At 40.5% G+C, this 17,716-nt stretch overlaps 1 protein-coding gene across 1 annotated transcript in view; it reads left to right on the forward strand.

Annotated features, from left to right (window-relative positions):
• The first annotated feature begins 4,064 nt into the window (after positions 1-4,064).
• LOC117533216 (phosphatidylinositol 4-phosphate 3-kinase C2 domain-containing subunit beta-like) overlaps positions 4,065-17,716 on the forward strand; it is a 32,859-nt gene continuing 19,207 nt past the window's right edge. Inside the window, exon 1 of the mRNA XM_034196836.1 lies at positions 4,065-4,315. The gene's annotated coding sequence lies outside the window, so the exon portion shown is untranslated. The remainder of the gene's footprint in view (positions 4,316-17,716) is intronic.

Raw genomic sequence — 17,716 nt, forward strand, 5'->3', positions numbered from 1 at the left:
TGGACGACAAACACAGGCCACTCGATTCACAACATTACCCTTACCCTAACCCTACCCCTACCCCTCACACGAGATACTGACTGGTTTTCGGACCCCCCCAGACCCCCCCAATAAAGCAAAACTGCACGTTTCAGAGTGGGCTTTTATTGTGGCCAGCCTAAGGCACACCTGTGCAATAACCATGCTGTCTAATCAGCATCTTGATATGCCACACCTGTGAGGTGGGATGGAGAAGTGCTCACTATCACAGATTCTTTCAGATTTGTGAACAATATTGGAGAGAAATGGTTATTTTGTGTTTATAGAAAATGTTTTAGATCTTTGAGTTCATCTCATGATGAATGGGAGCAAAAACAAAAGCGTTGCGTTTATATTTTTGTTCAGTGTATTTATCTTGAGGAAATGAGAACACTTCAGCAACAGCAAACAGAGTCATACAAGTTCTTGCTAGAAGGTGGATTTGTTGCACGGCGGTCTGACGAGCGGAGCTTCAACTGTGTTGCAACTGACCAGGCAATGGAGCAAACAATCAACCGTGAGGGCAAGAGTGAAGGTGGAGTTATTGGCCTCACATTAAAGAAAGGGGCTCTCACAAGATGGTTGATGACACGGCATGTGACAACAGAGTATGTGGATGCAATGAAAGATCTTTGTGGCAAAACTGACCAAGGCCCACAAACCCACCAAGAGCATGGATCTTCTAGAACTGATCGAGATGAGACAGACATAAGAAAAATCATGGAAATTGTCGAATAAAACCAAAACCCCTTTGATCTTGATAGTGTTCCTGCAGAGCTTGTTAACATTGTCACTGGTGAAGTTGCCTCTGTGAAGGTGACAAAAGGTTTGTCCTGTTTCCTTGCACAGGACACAAGAACAAAGAGTTTCTGGGAACCAGAGAAAAGAAAATGCTCAGTCACTTTTGCAGATATGAAAGCACCACTATCCAAAAAGAAGTCTGGACAGAATCACATGGACTCAGAGGTCATTTTCAGGAGACTTTTAGCCGTTTCAAGCCAAAGAGATGTGTCCATGGAAACTGTGTTGTCTCATGAGTTAGCTACTGTACCACCTGCTTTGTTCTATGATGATGGCAGAATGAGAAAAACCTTGAAGGCTGACCTAGCCAAAAAGTTAGAGTCAATTGTGCCAAGTGAATACCACTTACCTGATGTAAGAGGACCATCTGCATACATCATAGATGGTATGGCATTAATTCAGAGTCTGAATGAATCAGGTTTCCAAACATTCAACGACCTAGCGTAACGTGTTCTCAAAAGAATATTTTAATTTCTATCAGGAGAGGGAAAAATCTGTTGTGTTGCCATGGTTTTTGACCGATATGACCACCCAAACTCCATTAAGCAACAAGAGACACAAAGACGTGGAGCAGTTGGAGATGCAGGACCAACACATGTGATCTCAGGGCACACTAAAGTGCCAAATTACAGGAGGTACTTGAGTCGCAGTGGAAGCAAGGCTTTGCTTTCTGCTTTTGTTTCCAATTACATAACCCGTACTGGTCCATGTAGACTCACAGAGGATCAGACGATCATCTTGGCTGGAGGTTTTGAAGATATAGAAGAAACCAAAACCATCCTAAAGGACAGGGTGGAGAGCTTAGTGGATTTGATGAGCGACCAAGAAGAGGCAGACACCAGAATAGTGCTACATGCCATCCACCTGGCAAAGACATACAAAAGAGTTATCATCAAATGCGATGATACCGATGTCCTTGTGTTACTGTTGTATTATGCAAGTTGCAGCATGTTTGGCTCAGCTTTAGTCCTGATGCACAAAGGCAAAACAGGCAAAGAGAGGTTTGTGCCCATCAAAATGATCTGTGAAAAGCTAGGGAAAGCCTTATGCCAGTGCCTCGCAGCTTGCCATGCACTGACAGGGTGTGATACAACGAGCAGCTTTTTCAAAATTGGAAAATCAACTGCTTTCACAAAAATGCAGAAGCATGTGGATGAGCTGAACGGTCTAAGTCACTTTGGTTTGACAGGAAACCTGACGGACTCATTACCTATGGCCCGACATTATGCACTCATTTTGTATGGCCAGAAGAAGAATCAGAAAGGGCAACAGTGTACAAGCCTGGATGAGTTGAGGTATGTACTGGCGTCCACCTCAGACATGCCTGCCTCTCAACATTCCCCCGACTGAAGATTCATTTAGGCAACACGTACTAAGAGCCATGTACCAAACTGCTGTTTGGTGCCACAGTCACCGAAAAAAAAAAACAGTGCTTTGGAGTCCTGTGGGGAAAGGTTGGAGGTTGATGGAGGGAGTCATGCAACCAGTGATGTATGAAAAAGCGGCAGCACCGCACAAAGTGCGAGATTTAACAAATCTCTACTGCAAGGACAAAAAAATGCAGTCAACAGAAGAAATGTCCTTGTTTTGCAGCTGGATTGCCATGCACTGAATTCTGTTCCTGTGACTGTCTTGAGTGCGCTAACGGAAGTGTGAACGACAGCATAGTTGCACACTAGAAAAAATGTTGAGTCATTTTGTAACTGTATATAATTGATGATTCATTAAAGTTTGAATGTATGATTCATTTTTGATTTTTCCATTCATTGAGCCGAAATCTCTACTTTAAATGTTAAACACTGTTTAATGTGCTTGCATTAGTGTAATGTAATTTCTGTCTCATTCTATGATATCTCTCCTTTTCTGTAAGATTTATATGTTTATGTATATATTTAACATTGATGAATGTTAATGTTAAGGCAAATTTTAGGAATGATAAAAAGTAGTCTAAATCCTATAGGCTAAATGTCTTTCCCTGATATACCTGGTTTAAATGTAAGCCTGTTGGCTCACAGTAGGCCTATTGCCATGTTAATTCAAAGATTAACTAAATATAAAGATAAATGCATTAAGAATGATAAAGATGGGTTTATTATTATATATATTATATAAAAATAATTATATTAAATCTTATTTTTTGCCTTAATCTATGGTCTGTGTCCTTTCGTTCATCCATTTACACCTATAGGGCCCATTCTATTTGTCAGTTTGAAGACCTTGCTGCACTAGCAACCTGTTAGGGGCTGGTGACAGAAGAGGTTACCAGCCCCTAATAGTCAAATAACCAACTTTTATCATAAGATAACACTCTTTGGTACATATAAATAAGGTTTTTTGGGGATTGGTCTCCTAACTTTAATAATGACAGAAAAGTATAAACATACCTTTTGGATTTTTCCTTTCAAATTTCATTTCCGCCTAAATTGTATCAGTGTTTGATTGTATATTTTACAAAGATGGACAAAGGTATTGGTACAAAATGTGCTTTAGTGTATGCTTTGCCTCACCCTGAACATATAAACCAAAGTTGGTGACATTCTGATCATTATTTCCAGATATACACGTGATAAGGTTGACATGGCCCCCTTCAGAGGAGCCTACATTTTCACTATTTTCGGTTATGGGAAGGTTCCATATATCAACCAATTTCTTTTTATTTTGCAGTAAAATATTTTTATACAACAATCCGTTTAAAATATTACAGATATTAAAGTAAGGAAAAAACATGGTTGTGTTTTGTTCTACCTCGGGTAGGGGTATCTCGATAACTAAAGCCTTTTTTGGGGGGTTGTTCCTCTACTAAATGACCATTAGACCATTTAGTAAGGTAAAAAGCAAAAAGCAAAAAGGCCTCTCAGACGCTCTTCCGTTTACGTGTTTAATAAAGAAAAACAAATGGACGGTAGATACACGGATTCTATCTACTTGTCTTTCATCCTTTTTATTTTATTTTATATTTTTTTATAACTAATGCTGTTGATATATTGTGATTTTAAGGGTGTCTATTACCATCTGGCCGAGGACAACAGCTGGAAATTAGCCATGTGACAGTTCATCGATGGGGACTGTCCACGACACTATACATAAATAAACTAAAAAGCAACCTAAATATAAACCAAACAGAAAATAACACGTTTAATATCTTTATATCTGGGCGGTTGGTAAATTAAGATTTTCAGAATGACCTTTTCAGTTTTATTGTGAAAACCTGAAACACCCCCCATGTTTCCGGTGTGGATCTTCCCGGTGGAGAGTCTGACGCACAACTGCAAACAGAGGCTCTAAACCCGGCAGAGGATCACCGGAGACACCGCGGAGGCTTTGTGTTTATCCCTGCCGCAAACAGAGGCTCTGAACCCGGGTAAATGCGAGGACCCTCCCCGCTGTCAGAGTCCGGAGACCCGTCTGTTTGCACCGGGAATCCGAGGGGTTGTTGTTGATGTGATCTCTGGAAGAAAGTAAACCGCTTTAAAACCCCACCGTCCGTGAGACTCAGGTAAGGTTCACCTGGAGATAATGTTAGCTGTGTTTATGTGTTGCTCTCCTGATCACCACACACCTGCTGCAGGGCTGCACACACACACACCAAACTACACACACATTATGACACCACAACACTGTGGGCCGGGGTGTTGTGGTGTGAATGGGAACTGCTGTGGCCTGCAGGTTATCATAGATAATGCAGATAAACGCGGGGTGTTGTGATTTATCAAGGTTAATTAAAGAGTCCTCTCCTGCTGATGTTCAGGTGTATATCAGTATGTAGTGTCTCTACTTTAAAGAGTCCTCTCCTGCTGATGTTCAGGTGTATATCAGTATGTAGTGTCTCTACTTTAAAGAGTCCTCTCCTGCTGATGTTCAGGTGTATATCAGTATGTAATGTCTCTACTTTAAAGAGTCCTCTCCTGCTGATGTTCAGGTGTATATCAGTATGTAGTGTCTCTACTTTAAAGAGTCCTCTCCTGCTGATGTTCAGGTGTATATCAGTATGTAGTGTCTCTACTTTAAAGAGTCCTCTCCTGCTGATGTTCAGGTGTATATCAGTATGTAGTGTCTCTACTTTAAAGAGTCCTCTCCTGCTGATGTTCAGGTGTATATCAGTATGTAGTGTCTCTACTTTAAAGAGTCCTCTCCTGCTGATGTTCAGGTGTATATCAGTATGTAGTGTCTCTACTTTAAAGAGTCCTCTCCTGCTGATGTTCAGGTGTATATCAGTATGTAGTGTCTCTACTTTAAAGAGTCCTCTCCTGCTGATGTTCAGGTGTATATCAGCATGTAGTGTCTCTACTTTAAAGAGTTCTCTCTTGCTGATGTTCAGGTGTATATCAGTATGTAGTGTCTCTGCTTTAAAGAGTCCTCTCCTGCTGATGTTCAGGTGTATATCAGTATGTAGTGTCTCTACTTTAAAGAGTCCTCTCCTGCTGATGTTCAGGTGTATATCAGTATGTAGTGTCTCTACTTTAAAGAGTCCTCTCCTGCTGATGTTCAGGTGTATATCAGTACGTAGTGTCTCTGCTTTAAAGAGTCCTCTCCTGCTGATGTTCAGGTGTATATCAGTATGTAGTGTCTCTACTTTAAAGAGTCCTCTACTGCTGATGTTCAGGTGTATATCAGTATGTAGTGTCTCTACTTTAAAGAGTCCTCTCCTGCTGATGTTCAGGTGTATATCAGTATGTAGTGTCTCTACTTTAAAGAGTCCTCTCCTGCTGATGTTCAGGTGTATATCAGTATGTAGTGTCTCTACATTAAAGAGTCCTTTCCTGCTGATGTTCAGGTTAATATCAGTATGTAGTGTCTCTACTTTAAAGAGTCCTCTCCTGCTGATGTTCAGGTGTATATCAGTATGTAGTGTCTCTACTTTAAAGAGTCCTCTCCTGCTGATGTTCAGGTGTATATCAGTATGTAGTGTCTCTACTTTAAAGAGTCCTCTCCTGCTGATGTTCAGGTGTATATCAGTATGTAGTGTCTCTACTTTAAAGAGTCCTCTCCTGCTGATGTTCAGGTGTATATCAGTATGTAGTGTCTCTACTTTAAAGGGTCCTCTCCTGTTGATGTTCAGGTGTATATCAGTATGTAGTGCCTCTACTTTAAAGAGTCCTCTCCTGCTGATGTTCAGGTGTATATCAGTATGTAGTGTCTCTATTTTAAAGAGTCCTCTCCTGCTGATGTTCAGGTGTATATCAGTAGTGTCTCTACTTTAAAGAGTCCTCTCCAGCTGATGTTCAGGTGTATATAAATATGTAGTGTCTCTACTTTAAAGAGTCCTCTGCTGCTTATGTTCAGGTGTATATCAGTATGTAGTGTCTCTACTTTAAAGAGTCCTCTCCTGTTGATGTTCAGGTGTATATCAGTAGTGTCTCTACTTTAAAGAGTCCTCTCCAGCTGATGTTCAGGTGTATATCAATATGTAGTGTCTCTACTTTAAAGAGTCCTCTCCTGCTGATGTTCAGGTGTATATCAGTATGTAGTGTCTCTACTTTAAAGAGTCCTCTCCAGCTGGTGTTCAGGTGTATATCAGCATGTAGTGTCTCTACTTTAAAGAGTCATCTCCTGCTGATGTTCAGGTGTATATCAGTATGTAGTGTCTCTACTTTAAAGAGTCCTCTCCTGCTGATGTTCAGGTGTATATCAGCATGTAGTGTCTCTACTTTAAAGAGTCCTCTCCAGCTGATGTTCAGGTGTATATCAGTATGTAGTGTCTCTACTTTAAAGAGTCCTCTCCTGTTGATGTTCAGGTGTATATCAGTATGTAGTGTCTCTACTTTAAAGAGTCCTCTCCTGCTGATGTTCAGGTGTATATCAGTTGTGTCTCTATTTTAAAGAGTCCTCTCCTGCTGATGTTCAGGTGTATATCAGTATGTAGTGTATCTACTTTAAAGAGTCCTCTCCAGCTGGTGTTTAGGTGTATATCAGCATGTAGTGTCTCTACTTTAAAGAATCCTCTCCTGCTGATGTTCAGGTGTATAGCAGTAGTGTCTCTACTTTAAAGAGTCCTCTCCAGCTGGTGTTTAGGTGTATATCAGCATGTAGTGTCTCTACTTTAAAGAATCCTCTCCTGCTGATGTTCAGGTGTATAGCAGTAGTGTCTCTACTTTAAAGAGTCCTCTCCTGCTGATGTTCAGGTGTATATCAGTATGTAGTGTCTCTACTTTAAAGAGTCCTCTCCTGCTGATGTTCAGGTGTATATCAGTATGTAGTGTCTCTACTTTAAAGAGTCCTCTCCTGTTGTTGTTCAGGTGTATATCAGTATGTAGTGTCTCTACTTTAAAGAGTCCTCTCCTGCTGATGTTCAGGTGTATATCAGTATGTAGTGTCTCTACTTTAAAGAGTCCTCTCCTGCTGATGTTCAGGTGTATATCAGTATGTAGTGTCTCTACTTTAAAGAGTCCTCTCCTGCTGATGTTCAGGTGTATATCAGTATGTAGTGTCTCTACTTTAAAGAGTCCTCTCCTGCTGATGTTCAGGTGTATATCAGTATGTAGTGTCTCTACTTTAAAGAGTCCTCTCCTGCTGATGTTCAGGTGTATATCAGTATGTAGTGTCTCTACTTTAAAGAGTCCTCTCCTGCTGATGTTCAGGTGTATATCAGTATGTAGTGTCTCTACTTTAAAGAGTCTCTCCTGCTGATGTTCAGGTGTATATCAGTATGTAGTGTCTCTACTTTAAAGAGTCCTCTCCTGCTGATGTTCAGGTGTATATCAGTATGTAGTGTCTCTACTTTAAAGAGTCCTCTCCTGCTGATGTTCAGGTGTATATCAGTATGTAGTGTCTCTACTTTAAAGAGTCCTCTCCTGCTGATGTTCAGGTGTATATCAGTATGTAGTGTCTCTACTTTAAAGAGTCCTCTCCTGCTGATGTTCAGGTGTATATCAGTATGTAGTGTCTCTACTTTAAAGAGTCCTCTCCTGCTGATGTTCAGATGTATATCAGTATGTAGTGTCTGTACTTTAAAGAGTCCTCTCCTGCTGATGTTCAGGTGTATATCAGTATGTAGTGTCTGTACTTTAAAGAGTCCTCTCCTGCTGATGTTCAGGTGTATCAGTATGTAGTGTCTCTACTTTAAAGAGTCCTCTCCTGCTGATGTTCAGGTGTATATCAGTATGTAGTGTCTCTACTTTAAAGAGTCCTCTCCTGCTGATGTTCAGGTGTATATCAGTATGTAGTGTTTCTACTTTAAAGAGTCCTCTCCTGTTGATGTTCAGGTGTATATCAGTATGTAGTGCCTCTACTTTAAAGAGTCCTCTCCTGCTGATGTTCAGGTGTATATCAGTATGTAGTGTCTCTACTTTAAAGAGTCCTCTCCTGCTGATGTTCAGGTGTATATCAGTATGTAGTGTCTCTACTTTAAAGAGTCCTCTCCTGCTGATGTTCAGGTGTATATCAGTATGTAGTGTCTCTACTTTAAAGAGTCCTCTCCTGCTGATGTTCAGGTGTATATCAGTATGTAGTGTCTCTACTTTAAAGAGTCCTCTCCTGCTGATGTTCAGGTGTATATCAGTATGTAGTGTCTCTACTTTAAAGAGTCCTCTCCTGCTGATGTTCAGGTGTATATCAGTATGTAGTGTCTCTACTTTAAAGAGTCCTCTCCTGCTGATGTTCAGGTGTATATCAGTATGTAGTGTCTCTACTTTAAAGAGTCCTCTCCTGCTGATGTTCAGGTGTATATCAGTATGTAGTGTCTCTACTTTAAAGAGTCCTCTCCTGCTGATGTTCAGGTGTATATCAGTATGTAGTGTCTCTACTTTAAAGAGTCCTCTCCTGCTGATGTTCAGGTGTATATCAGTATGTAGTGTCTCTACTTTAAAGAGTCCTCTCCTGCTGATGTTCAGGTGTATATCAGTATGTAGTGTCTCTACTTAAAGAGTCCTCTCCTGCTGATGTTCAGGTGTATATCAGTATGTAGTGTCTCTACTTTAAAGAGTCCTCTCCTGCTGATGTTCAGGTGTATATCAGTATGTAGTGTCTCTACTTTAAAGAGTCCTCTCCTGCTGATGTTCAGGTGTATATCAGTATGTAGTGTCTCTACTTTAAAGAGTCCTCTCCTGCTGATGTTCAGGTGTATATCAGTATGTAGTGTCTCTACTTTAAAGAGTCCTCTCCTGCTGATGTTCAGGTGTATATCAGTATGTAGTGTCTCTACTTTAAAGAGTCCTCTCCTGCTGATGTTCAGGTGTATATCAGTATGTAGTGTCTCTACTTTAAAGAGTCCTCTCCTGCTGATGTTCAGGTGTATATCAGTATGTAGTGTCTCTACTTTAAAGAGTCCTCTCCTGCTGATGTTCAGGTGTATATCAGTATGTAGTGTCTCTACTTTAAAGAGTCCTCTCCTGCTGATGTTCAGGTGTATATCAGTATGTAGTGTCTCTACTTTAAAGAGTCCTCTCCTGCTGATGTTCAGGTGTATATCAGTATGTAGTGTCTCTACTTTAAAGAGTCCTCTCCTGCTGATGTTCAGGTGTATATCAGTATGTAGTGTCTCTACTTTAAAGAGTCCTCTCCTGCTGATGTTCAGGTGTATATCAGTATGTAGTGTCTCTACTTTAAAGAGTCCTCTCCTGCTGATGTTCAGGTGTATATCAGTATGTAGTGTCTCTACTTTAAAGAGTCCTCTCCTGCTGATGTTCAGGTGTATATCAGTATGTAGTGTCTCTACTTTAAAGAGTCCTCTCCTGCTGATGTTCAGGTGTATATCAGTATGTAGTGTCTCTACTTTAAAGAGTCCTCTCCTGCTGATGTTCAGGTGTATATCAGTATGTAGTGTCTCTACTTTAAAGAGTCCTCTCCTGCTGATGTTCAGGTGTATATCAGTATGTAGTGTCTCTACTTTAAAGAGTCCTCTCCTGCTGATGTTCAGGTGTATATCAGTATGTAGTGTCTCTACTTTAAAGAGTCCTCTCCTGCTGATGTTCAGGTGTATATCAGTATGTAGTGTCTCTACTTTAAAGAGTCCTCTCCTGCTGATGTTCAGGTGTATATCAGTATGTAGTGTCTCTACTTTAAAGAGTCCTCTCCTGCTGATGTTCAGGTGTATATCAGTATGTAGTGTCTCTACTTTAAAGAGTCCTCTCCTGCTGATGTTCAGGTGTATATCAGTATGTAGTGTCTCTACTTTAAAGAGTCCTCTCCTGCTGATGTTCAGGTGTATATCAGTATGTAGTGTCTCTACTTTAAAGAGTCCTCTCCTGCTGATGTTCAGGTGTATATCAGTATGTAGTGTCTCTACTTTAAAGAGTCCTCTCCTGCTGATGTTCAGGTGTATATCAGTATGTAGTGTCTCTACTTTAAAGAGTCCTCTCCTGCTGATGTTCAGGTGTATATCAGTATGTAGTGTCTCTACTTTAAAGAGTCCTCTCCTGCTGATGTTCAGGTGTATATCAGTATGTAGTGTCTCTACTTTAAAGAGTCCTCTCCTGCTGATGTTCAGGTGTATATCAGTATGTAGTGTCTCTACTTTAAAGAGTCCTCTCCTGCTGATGTTCAGGTGTATATCAGTATGTAGTGTCTCTACTTTAAAGAGTCCTCTCCTGCTGATGTTCAGGTGTATATCAGTATGTAGTGTCTCTACTTTAAAGAGTCCTCTCCTGCTGATGTTCAGGTGTATATCAGTATGTAGTGTCTCTACTTTAAAGAGTCCTCTCCTGCTGATGTTCAGGTGTATATCAGTATGTAGTGTCTCTACTTTAAAGAGTCCTCTCCTGCTGATGTTCAGGTGTATATCAGTATGTAGTGTCTCTACTTTAAAGAGTCCTCTCCTGCTGATGTTCAGGTGTATATCAGTATGTAGTGTCTCTACTTTAAAGAGTCCTCTCCTGCTGATGTTCAGGTGTATATCAGTATGTAGTGTCTCTACTTTAAAGAGTCCTCTCCTGCTGATGTTCAGGTGTATATCAGTATGTAGTGTCTCTACTTTAAAGAGTCCTCTCCTGCTGATGTTCAGGTGTATATCAGTATGTAGTGTCTCTACTTTAAAGAGTCCTCTCCTGCTGATGTTCAGGTGTATATCAGTATGTAGTGTCTCTACTTTAAAGAGTCCTCTCCTGCTGATGTTCAGGTGTATATCAGTATGTAGTGTCTCTACTTTAAAGAGTCCTCTCCTGCTGATGTTCAGGTGTATATCAGTATGTAGTGTCTCTACTTTAAAGAGTCCTCTCCTGCTGATGTTCAGGTGTATATCAGTATGTAGTGTCTCTACTTTAAAGAGTCCTCTCCTGCTGATGTTCAGGTGTATATCAGTATGTAGTGTCTCTACTTTAAAGAGTCCTCTCCTGCTGATGTTCAGGTGTATATCAGTATGTAGTGTCTCTACTTTAAAGAGTCCTCTCCTGCTGATGTTCAGGTGTATATCAGTATGTAGTGTCTCTACTTTAAAGAGTCCTCTCCTGCTGATGTTCAGGTGTATATCAGTATGTAGTGTCTCTACTTTAAAGAGTCCTCTCCTGCTGATGTTCAGGTGTATATCAGTATGTAGTGTCTCTACTTTAAAGAGTCCTCTCCTGCTGATGTTCAGGTGTATATCAGTATGTAGTGTCTCTACTTTAAAGAGTCCTCTCCTGCTGATGTTCAGGTGTATATCAGTATGTAGTGTCTCTACTTTAAAGAGTCCTCTCCTGCTGATGTTCAGGTGTATATCAGTATGTAGTGTCTCTACTTTAAAGAGTCCTCTCCTGCTGATGTTCAGGTGTATATCAGTATGTAGTGTCTCTACTTTAAAGAGTCCTCTCCTGCTGATGTTCAGGTGTATATCAGTATGTAGTGTCTCTACTTTAAAGAGTCCTCTCCTGCTGATGTTCAGGTGTATATCAGTATGTAGTGTCTCTACTTTAAAGAGTCCTCTCCTGCTGATGTTCAGGTGTATATCAGTATGTAGTGTCTCTACTTTAAAGAGTCCTCTCCTGCTGATGTTCAGGTGTATATCAGTATGTAGTGTCTCTACTTTAAAGAGTCCTCTCCTGCTGATGTTCAGGTGTATATCAGTATGTAGTGTCTCTACTTTAAAGAGTCCTCTCCTGCTGTAGTGTCTCTACTTTAAAGAGTCCTCTCCTGCTGATGTTCAGGTGTATATCAGTATGTAGTGTCTCTACTTTAAAGAGTCCTCTCCTGCTGATGTTCAGGTGTATATCAGTATGTAGTGTCTCTACTTTAAAGAGTCCTCTCCTGCTGATGTTCAGGTGTATATCAGTATGTAGTGTCTCTACTTTAAAGAGTCCTCTCCTGCTGATGTTCAGGTGTATATCAGTATGTAGTGTCTCTACTTTAAAGAGTCCTCTCCTGCTGATGTTCAGGTGTATATCAGTATGTAGTGTCTCTACTTTAAAGAGTCCTCTCCTGCTGATGTTCAGGTGTATATCAGTATGTAGTGTCTCTACTTTAAAGAGTCCTCTCCTGCTGATGTTCAGGTGTATATCAGTATGTAGTGTCTCTACTTTAAAGAGTCCTCTCCTGCTGATGTTCAGGTGTATATCAGTATGTAGTGTCTCTACTTTAAAGAGTCCTCTCCTGCTGATGTTCAGGTGTATATCAGTATGTAGTGTCTCTACTTTAAAGAGTCCTCTCCTGCTGATGTTCAGGTGTATATCAGTATGTAGTGTCTCTACTTTAAAGAGTCCTCTCCTGCTGATGTTCAGGTGTATATCAGTATGTAGTGTCTCTACTTTAAAGAGTCCTCTCCTGCTTGATGTTCAGGTGTATATCAGTATGTAGTGTCTCTACTTTAAAGAGTCCTCTCCTGCTGATGTTCAGGTGTATATCAGTATGTAGTGTCTCTACTTTAAAGAGTCCTCTCCTGCTGATGTTCAGGTGTATATCAGTATGTAGTGTATCTACTTTAAAGAGTCCTCTCCTGCTGATGTTCAGGTGTATATCAGTATGTAGTGTCTCTACTTTAAAGAGTCCTCTCCTGCTGATGTTCAGGTGTATATCAGTATGTAGTGTCTCTACTTTAAAGAGTCCTCTCCTGCTGATGTTCAGGTGTATATCAGTATGTAGTGTCTCTACTTTAAAGAGTCCTCTCCTGCTGATGTTCAGGTGTATATCAGTATGTAGTGTCTCTACTTTAAAGAGTCCTCTCCTGCTGATGTTCAGTGTATATCAGTATGTAGTGTCTCTACTTTAAAGAGTCCTCTCCTGCTGATGTTCAGGTGTATATCAGTATGTAGTGTCTCTACTTTAAAGAGTCCTCTCCTGCTGATGTTCAGGTGTATATCAGTATGTAGTGTCTCTACTTTAAAGAGTCCTCTCCTGCTGATGTTCAGGTGTATATCAGTATGTAGTGTCTCTACTTTAAAGAGTCCTCTCCTGCTGATGTTCAGGTGTATATCAGTATGTAGTGTCTCTACTTTAAAGAGTCCTCTCCTGCTGATGTTCAGGTGTATATCAGTATGTAGTGTCTCTACTTTAAAGAGTCCTCTCCTGCTGATGTTCAGGTGTATATCAGTATGTAGTGTCTCTACTTTAAAGAGTCCTCTCCTGCTGATGTTCAGGTGTATATCAGTATGTAGTGTCTCTACTTTAAAGAGTCCTCTCCTGCTGATGTTCAGGTGTATATCAGTATGTAGTGTCTCTACTTTAAAGAGTCCTCTCCTGCTGATGTTCAGGTGTATATCAGTATGTAGTGTCTCTACTTTAAAGAGTCCTCTCCTGCTGATGTTCAGGTGTATATCAGTATGTAGTGTCTCTACTTTAAAGAGTCCTCTCCTGCTGATGTTCAGGTGTATATCAGTATGTAGTGTCTCTACTTTAAAGAGTCCTCTCCTGCTGATGTTCAGGTGTATATCAGTATGTAGTGTCTCTACTTTAAAGAGTCCTCTCCTGCTGATGTTCAGGTGTATATCAGTATGTAGTGTCTCTACTTTAAAGAGTCCTCTCCTGCTGATGTTCAGGTGTATATCAGTATGTAGTGTCTCTACTTTAAAGAGTCCTCTCCTGCTGATGTTCAGGTGTATATCAGTATGTAGTGTCTCTACTTTAAAGAGTCCTCTCCTGCTGATGTTCAGGTGTATATCAGTATGTAGTGTCTCTACTTTAAAGAGTCCTCTCCTGCTGATGTTCAGGTGTATATCAGTATGTAGTGTCTCTACTTTAAAGAGTCCTCTCCTGCTGATGTTCAGGTGTATATCAGTATGTAGTGTCTCTACTTTAAAGAGTCCTCTCCTGCTGATGTTCAGGTGTATATCAGTATGTAGTGTCTCTACTTTAAAGAGTCCTCTCCTGCTGATGTTCAGGTGTATATCAGTATGTAGTGTCTCTACTTTAAAGAGTCCTCTCCTGCTGATGTTCAGGTGTATATCAGTATGTAGTGTCTCTACTTTAAAGAGTCCTCTCCTGCTGATGTTCAGGTGTATATCAGTATGTAGTGTCTCTACTTTAAAGAGTCCTCTCCTGCTGATGTTCAGGTGTATATCAGTATGTAGTGTCTCTACTTTAAAGAGTCCTCTCCTGCTGATGTTCAGGTGTATATCAGTATGTAGTGTCTCTACTTTAAAGAGTCCTCTCCTGCTGATGTTCAGGTGTATATCAGTATGTAGTGTCTCTACTTTAAAGAGTCCTCTCCTGCTGATGTTCAGGTGTATATCAGTATGTAGTGTCTCTACTTTAAAGAGTCCTCTCCTGCTGATGTTCAGGTGTATATCAGTATGTAGTGTCTCTACTTTAAAGAGTCCTCTCCTGCTGATGTTCAGGTGTATATCAGTATGTAGTGTCTGTACTTTAAAGAGTCCTCTCCTGCTGATGTTCAGGTGTAGTGTCTCTACTTTAAAGAGTCCTCTCCTGCTGATGTTCAGGTGTATATCAGTAGTGTCTCTACTTTAAAGAGTCCTCTCCAGCTGATGTTCAGGTGTATATCAATATGTAGTGTCTCTACTTTAAAGAGTCCTTTCCTGCTGATGTTCAGGTGTATATCAGTATGTAGTGTCTCTACTTTAAAGAGTCCTCTCCTGTTGATGTTCAGGTGTATATCAGTAGTGTCTCTACTTTAAAGAGTCCTCTCCAGCTGATGTTCAGGTGTATATCAATATGTAGTGTCTCTACTTTAAAGAGTCCTCTCCTGCTGATGTTCAGGTGTATATCAGTATGTAGTGTATCTACTTTAAAGAGTCCTCTCCTGCTGATGTTCAGGTGTATATCAGTATGTAGTGTCTCTACTTTAAATAGTCCTCTCCTGCTGATGTTCAGGTGTATATCAGTATGTAGTGTCTCTACTTTAAAGAGTCCTCTCCTGCTGATGTTCAGGTGTATATCAGTATGTAGTGTCTCTACTTTAAAGAGTCCTCTCCTGCTGATGTTCAGGTGTATATCAGTATGTAGTGTCTCTACTTTAAAGAGTCCTCTCCTGCTGATGTTCAGGTGTATATCAGTATGTAGTGTCTCTACTTTAAAGAGTCCTCTCCTGCTGATGTTCAGGTGTATATCAGTATGTAGTGTCTCTACTTTAAAGAGTCCTCTCCTGCTGATGTTCAGGTGTATATCAGTATGTAGTGTCTCTACTTTAAAGAGTCCTCTCCTGCTGATGTTCAGGTGTATATCAGTATGTAGTGTCTCTACTTTAAAGAGTCCTCTCCTGCTGATGTTCAGGTGTATATCAGTATGTAGTGTCTCTACTTTAAAGAGTCCTCTCCTGCTGATGTTCAGGTGTATATCAGTATGTAGTGTCTCTACTTTAAAGAGTCCTCTCCTGCTGATGTTCAGGTGTATATCAGTATGTAGTGTCTCTACTTTAAAGAGTCCTCTCCTGCTGATGTTCAGGTGTATATCAGTATGTAGTGTCTCTACTTTAAAGAGTCCTCTCCTGCTGATGTTCAGGTGTATATCAGTATGTAGTGTCTCTACTTTAAAGAGTCCTCTCCTGCTGATGTTCAGGTGTATATCAGTATGTAGTGTCTCTACTTTAAAGAGTCCTCTCCTGCTGATGTTCAGGTGTATATCAGTATGTAGTGTCTCTACTTTAAAGAGTCCTCTCCTGCTGATGTTCAGGTGTATATCAGTATGTAGTGTCTGTACTTTAAAGAGTCCTCTCCTGCTGATGTTCAGGTGTAGTGTCTCTACTTTAAAGAGTCCTCTCCTGCTGATGTTCAGGTGTATATCAGTAGTGTCTCTACTTTAAAGAGTCCTCTCCTGCTGATGTTCAGGTGTATATCAGTATGTAGTGTCTCTACTTTAAAGAGTCCTCTTCCTGCTGATGTTCAGGTGTATATCAGTATGTAGTGTCTCTACTTTAAAGAGTCCTCTCCTGCTGATGTTCAGGTGTATATCAATATGTAGTGTCTCTACTTTAAAGAGTCCTTTCCTGCTGGTGTTCATGTGTATATCAGTATGTAGTGTCTCTACTTTAAATAGTCCTCTCCTGCTGATGTTCAGGTGTATATCAGTATGTAGTGTCTCTACTTTAAAGAGTCCTCTCCTGCTGATGTTCAGGTGTATATCAGTATGTAGTGTCTCTACTTTAAAGAGTCCTCTCCTGCTGATGTTCAGATGTATATCAGTATGTAGTGTCTGTACTTTAAAGAGTCCTCTCCTGCTGATTTTCAGGTGTAGTGTCTCTACTTTAAAGAGTCCTCTCCTGCTGATTTTCAGGTGTAGTGTCTCTACTTTAAAGAGTCCTCTCCTGCTGATGTTCAGGTGTATATCAGTATGTAGTGTCTCTACTTTAAAGAGTCCTCTCCTGCTGATGTTCAGGTGTATATCAGTATGTAGTGTCTCTACTTTAAAGAGTCCTCTCCTGCTGATGTTCAGGTGTATATCAGTATGTAGTGTCTCTACTTTAAAGAGTCCTCTCCTGCTGATGTTCAGGTGTATATCAGTATGTAGTGTCTCTACTTTAAAGAGTCCTCTCCTGCTGATGTTCAGGTGTATATCAGTATGTAGTGTCTCTACTTTAAAGAGTCCTCTCCTGCTGATGTTCAGGTGTATATCAGTATGTAGTGTCTCTACTTTAAAGAGTCCTCTCCTGCTGATGTTCAGGTGTATATCAGTATGTAGTGTCTCTACTTTAAAGAGTCCTCTCCTGCTGATGTTCAGGTGTATATCAGTATGTAGTGTCTCTACTTTAAAGAGTCCTCTCCTGCTGATGTTCAGGTGTATATCAGTATGTAGTGTCTCTACTTTAAAGAGTCCTCTCCTGCTGATGTTCAGGTGTATATCAGTATGTAGTGTCTCTACTTTAAAGAGTCCTCTCCTGCTGATGTTCAGGTGTATATCAGTATGTAGTGTCTCTACTTTAAAGAGTCCTCTCCTGCTGATGTTCAGGTGTATATCAGTATGTAGTGTCTCTACTTTAAAGAGTCCTCTCCTGCTGATGTTCAGGTGTATATCAGTATGTAGTGTCTCTACTTTAAAGAGTCCTCTCCTGCTGATGTTCAGGTGTATATCAGTATGTAGTGTCTCTACTTTAAGAGTCCTCTCCTGCTGATGTTCAGGTGTATATCAGTATGTAGTGTCTCTACTTTAAAGAGTCCTCTCCTGCTGATGTTCAGGTGTATATCAGTATGTAGTGTCTGTACTTTAAAGAGTCCTCTCCTGCTGATGTTCAGATGTATATCAGTATGTAGTGTCTGTACTTTAAAGAGTCCTCTCCTGCTGATGTTCAGGTGTATATCAGTATGTAGTGTCTGTACTTTAAAGAGTCCTCTCCTGCTGATGTTCAGGTGTAGTGTCTCTACTTTAAAGAGTCCTCTCCTGCTGATGTTCAGGTGTATATCAGTAGTGTCTCTACTTTAAAGAGTCCTCTCCAGCTGATGTTCAGGTGTATATCAATATGTAGTGTCTCTACTTTAAAGAGTCCTCTCCTGCTGATGTTCAGGTGTATATCAGTATGTAGTGTCTCTACTTTAAAGAGTCCTCTCCTGTTGATGTTCAGGTGTATATCAGTAGTGTCTCTACTTTAAAGAGTCCTCTCCAGCTGATG

The sequence above is a fragment of the Gymnodraco acuticeps genome, unplaced genomic scaffold (assembly GCF_902827175.1).
Source record: "Gymnodraco acuticeps unplaced genomic scaffold, fGymAcu1.1, whole genome shotgun sequence".
NCBI lineage: Eukaryota > Metazoa > Chordata > Actinopteri > Perciformes > Bathydraconidae > Gymnodraco > Gymnodraco acuticeps.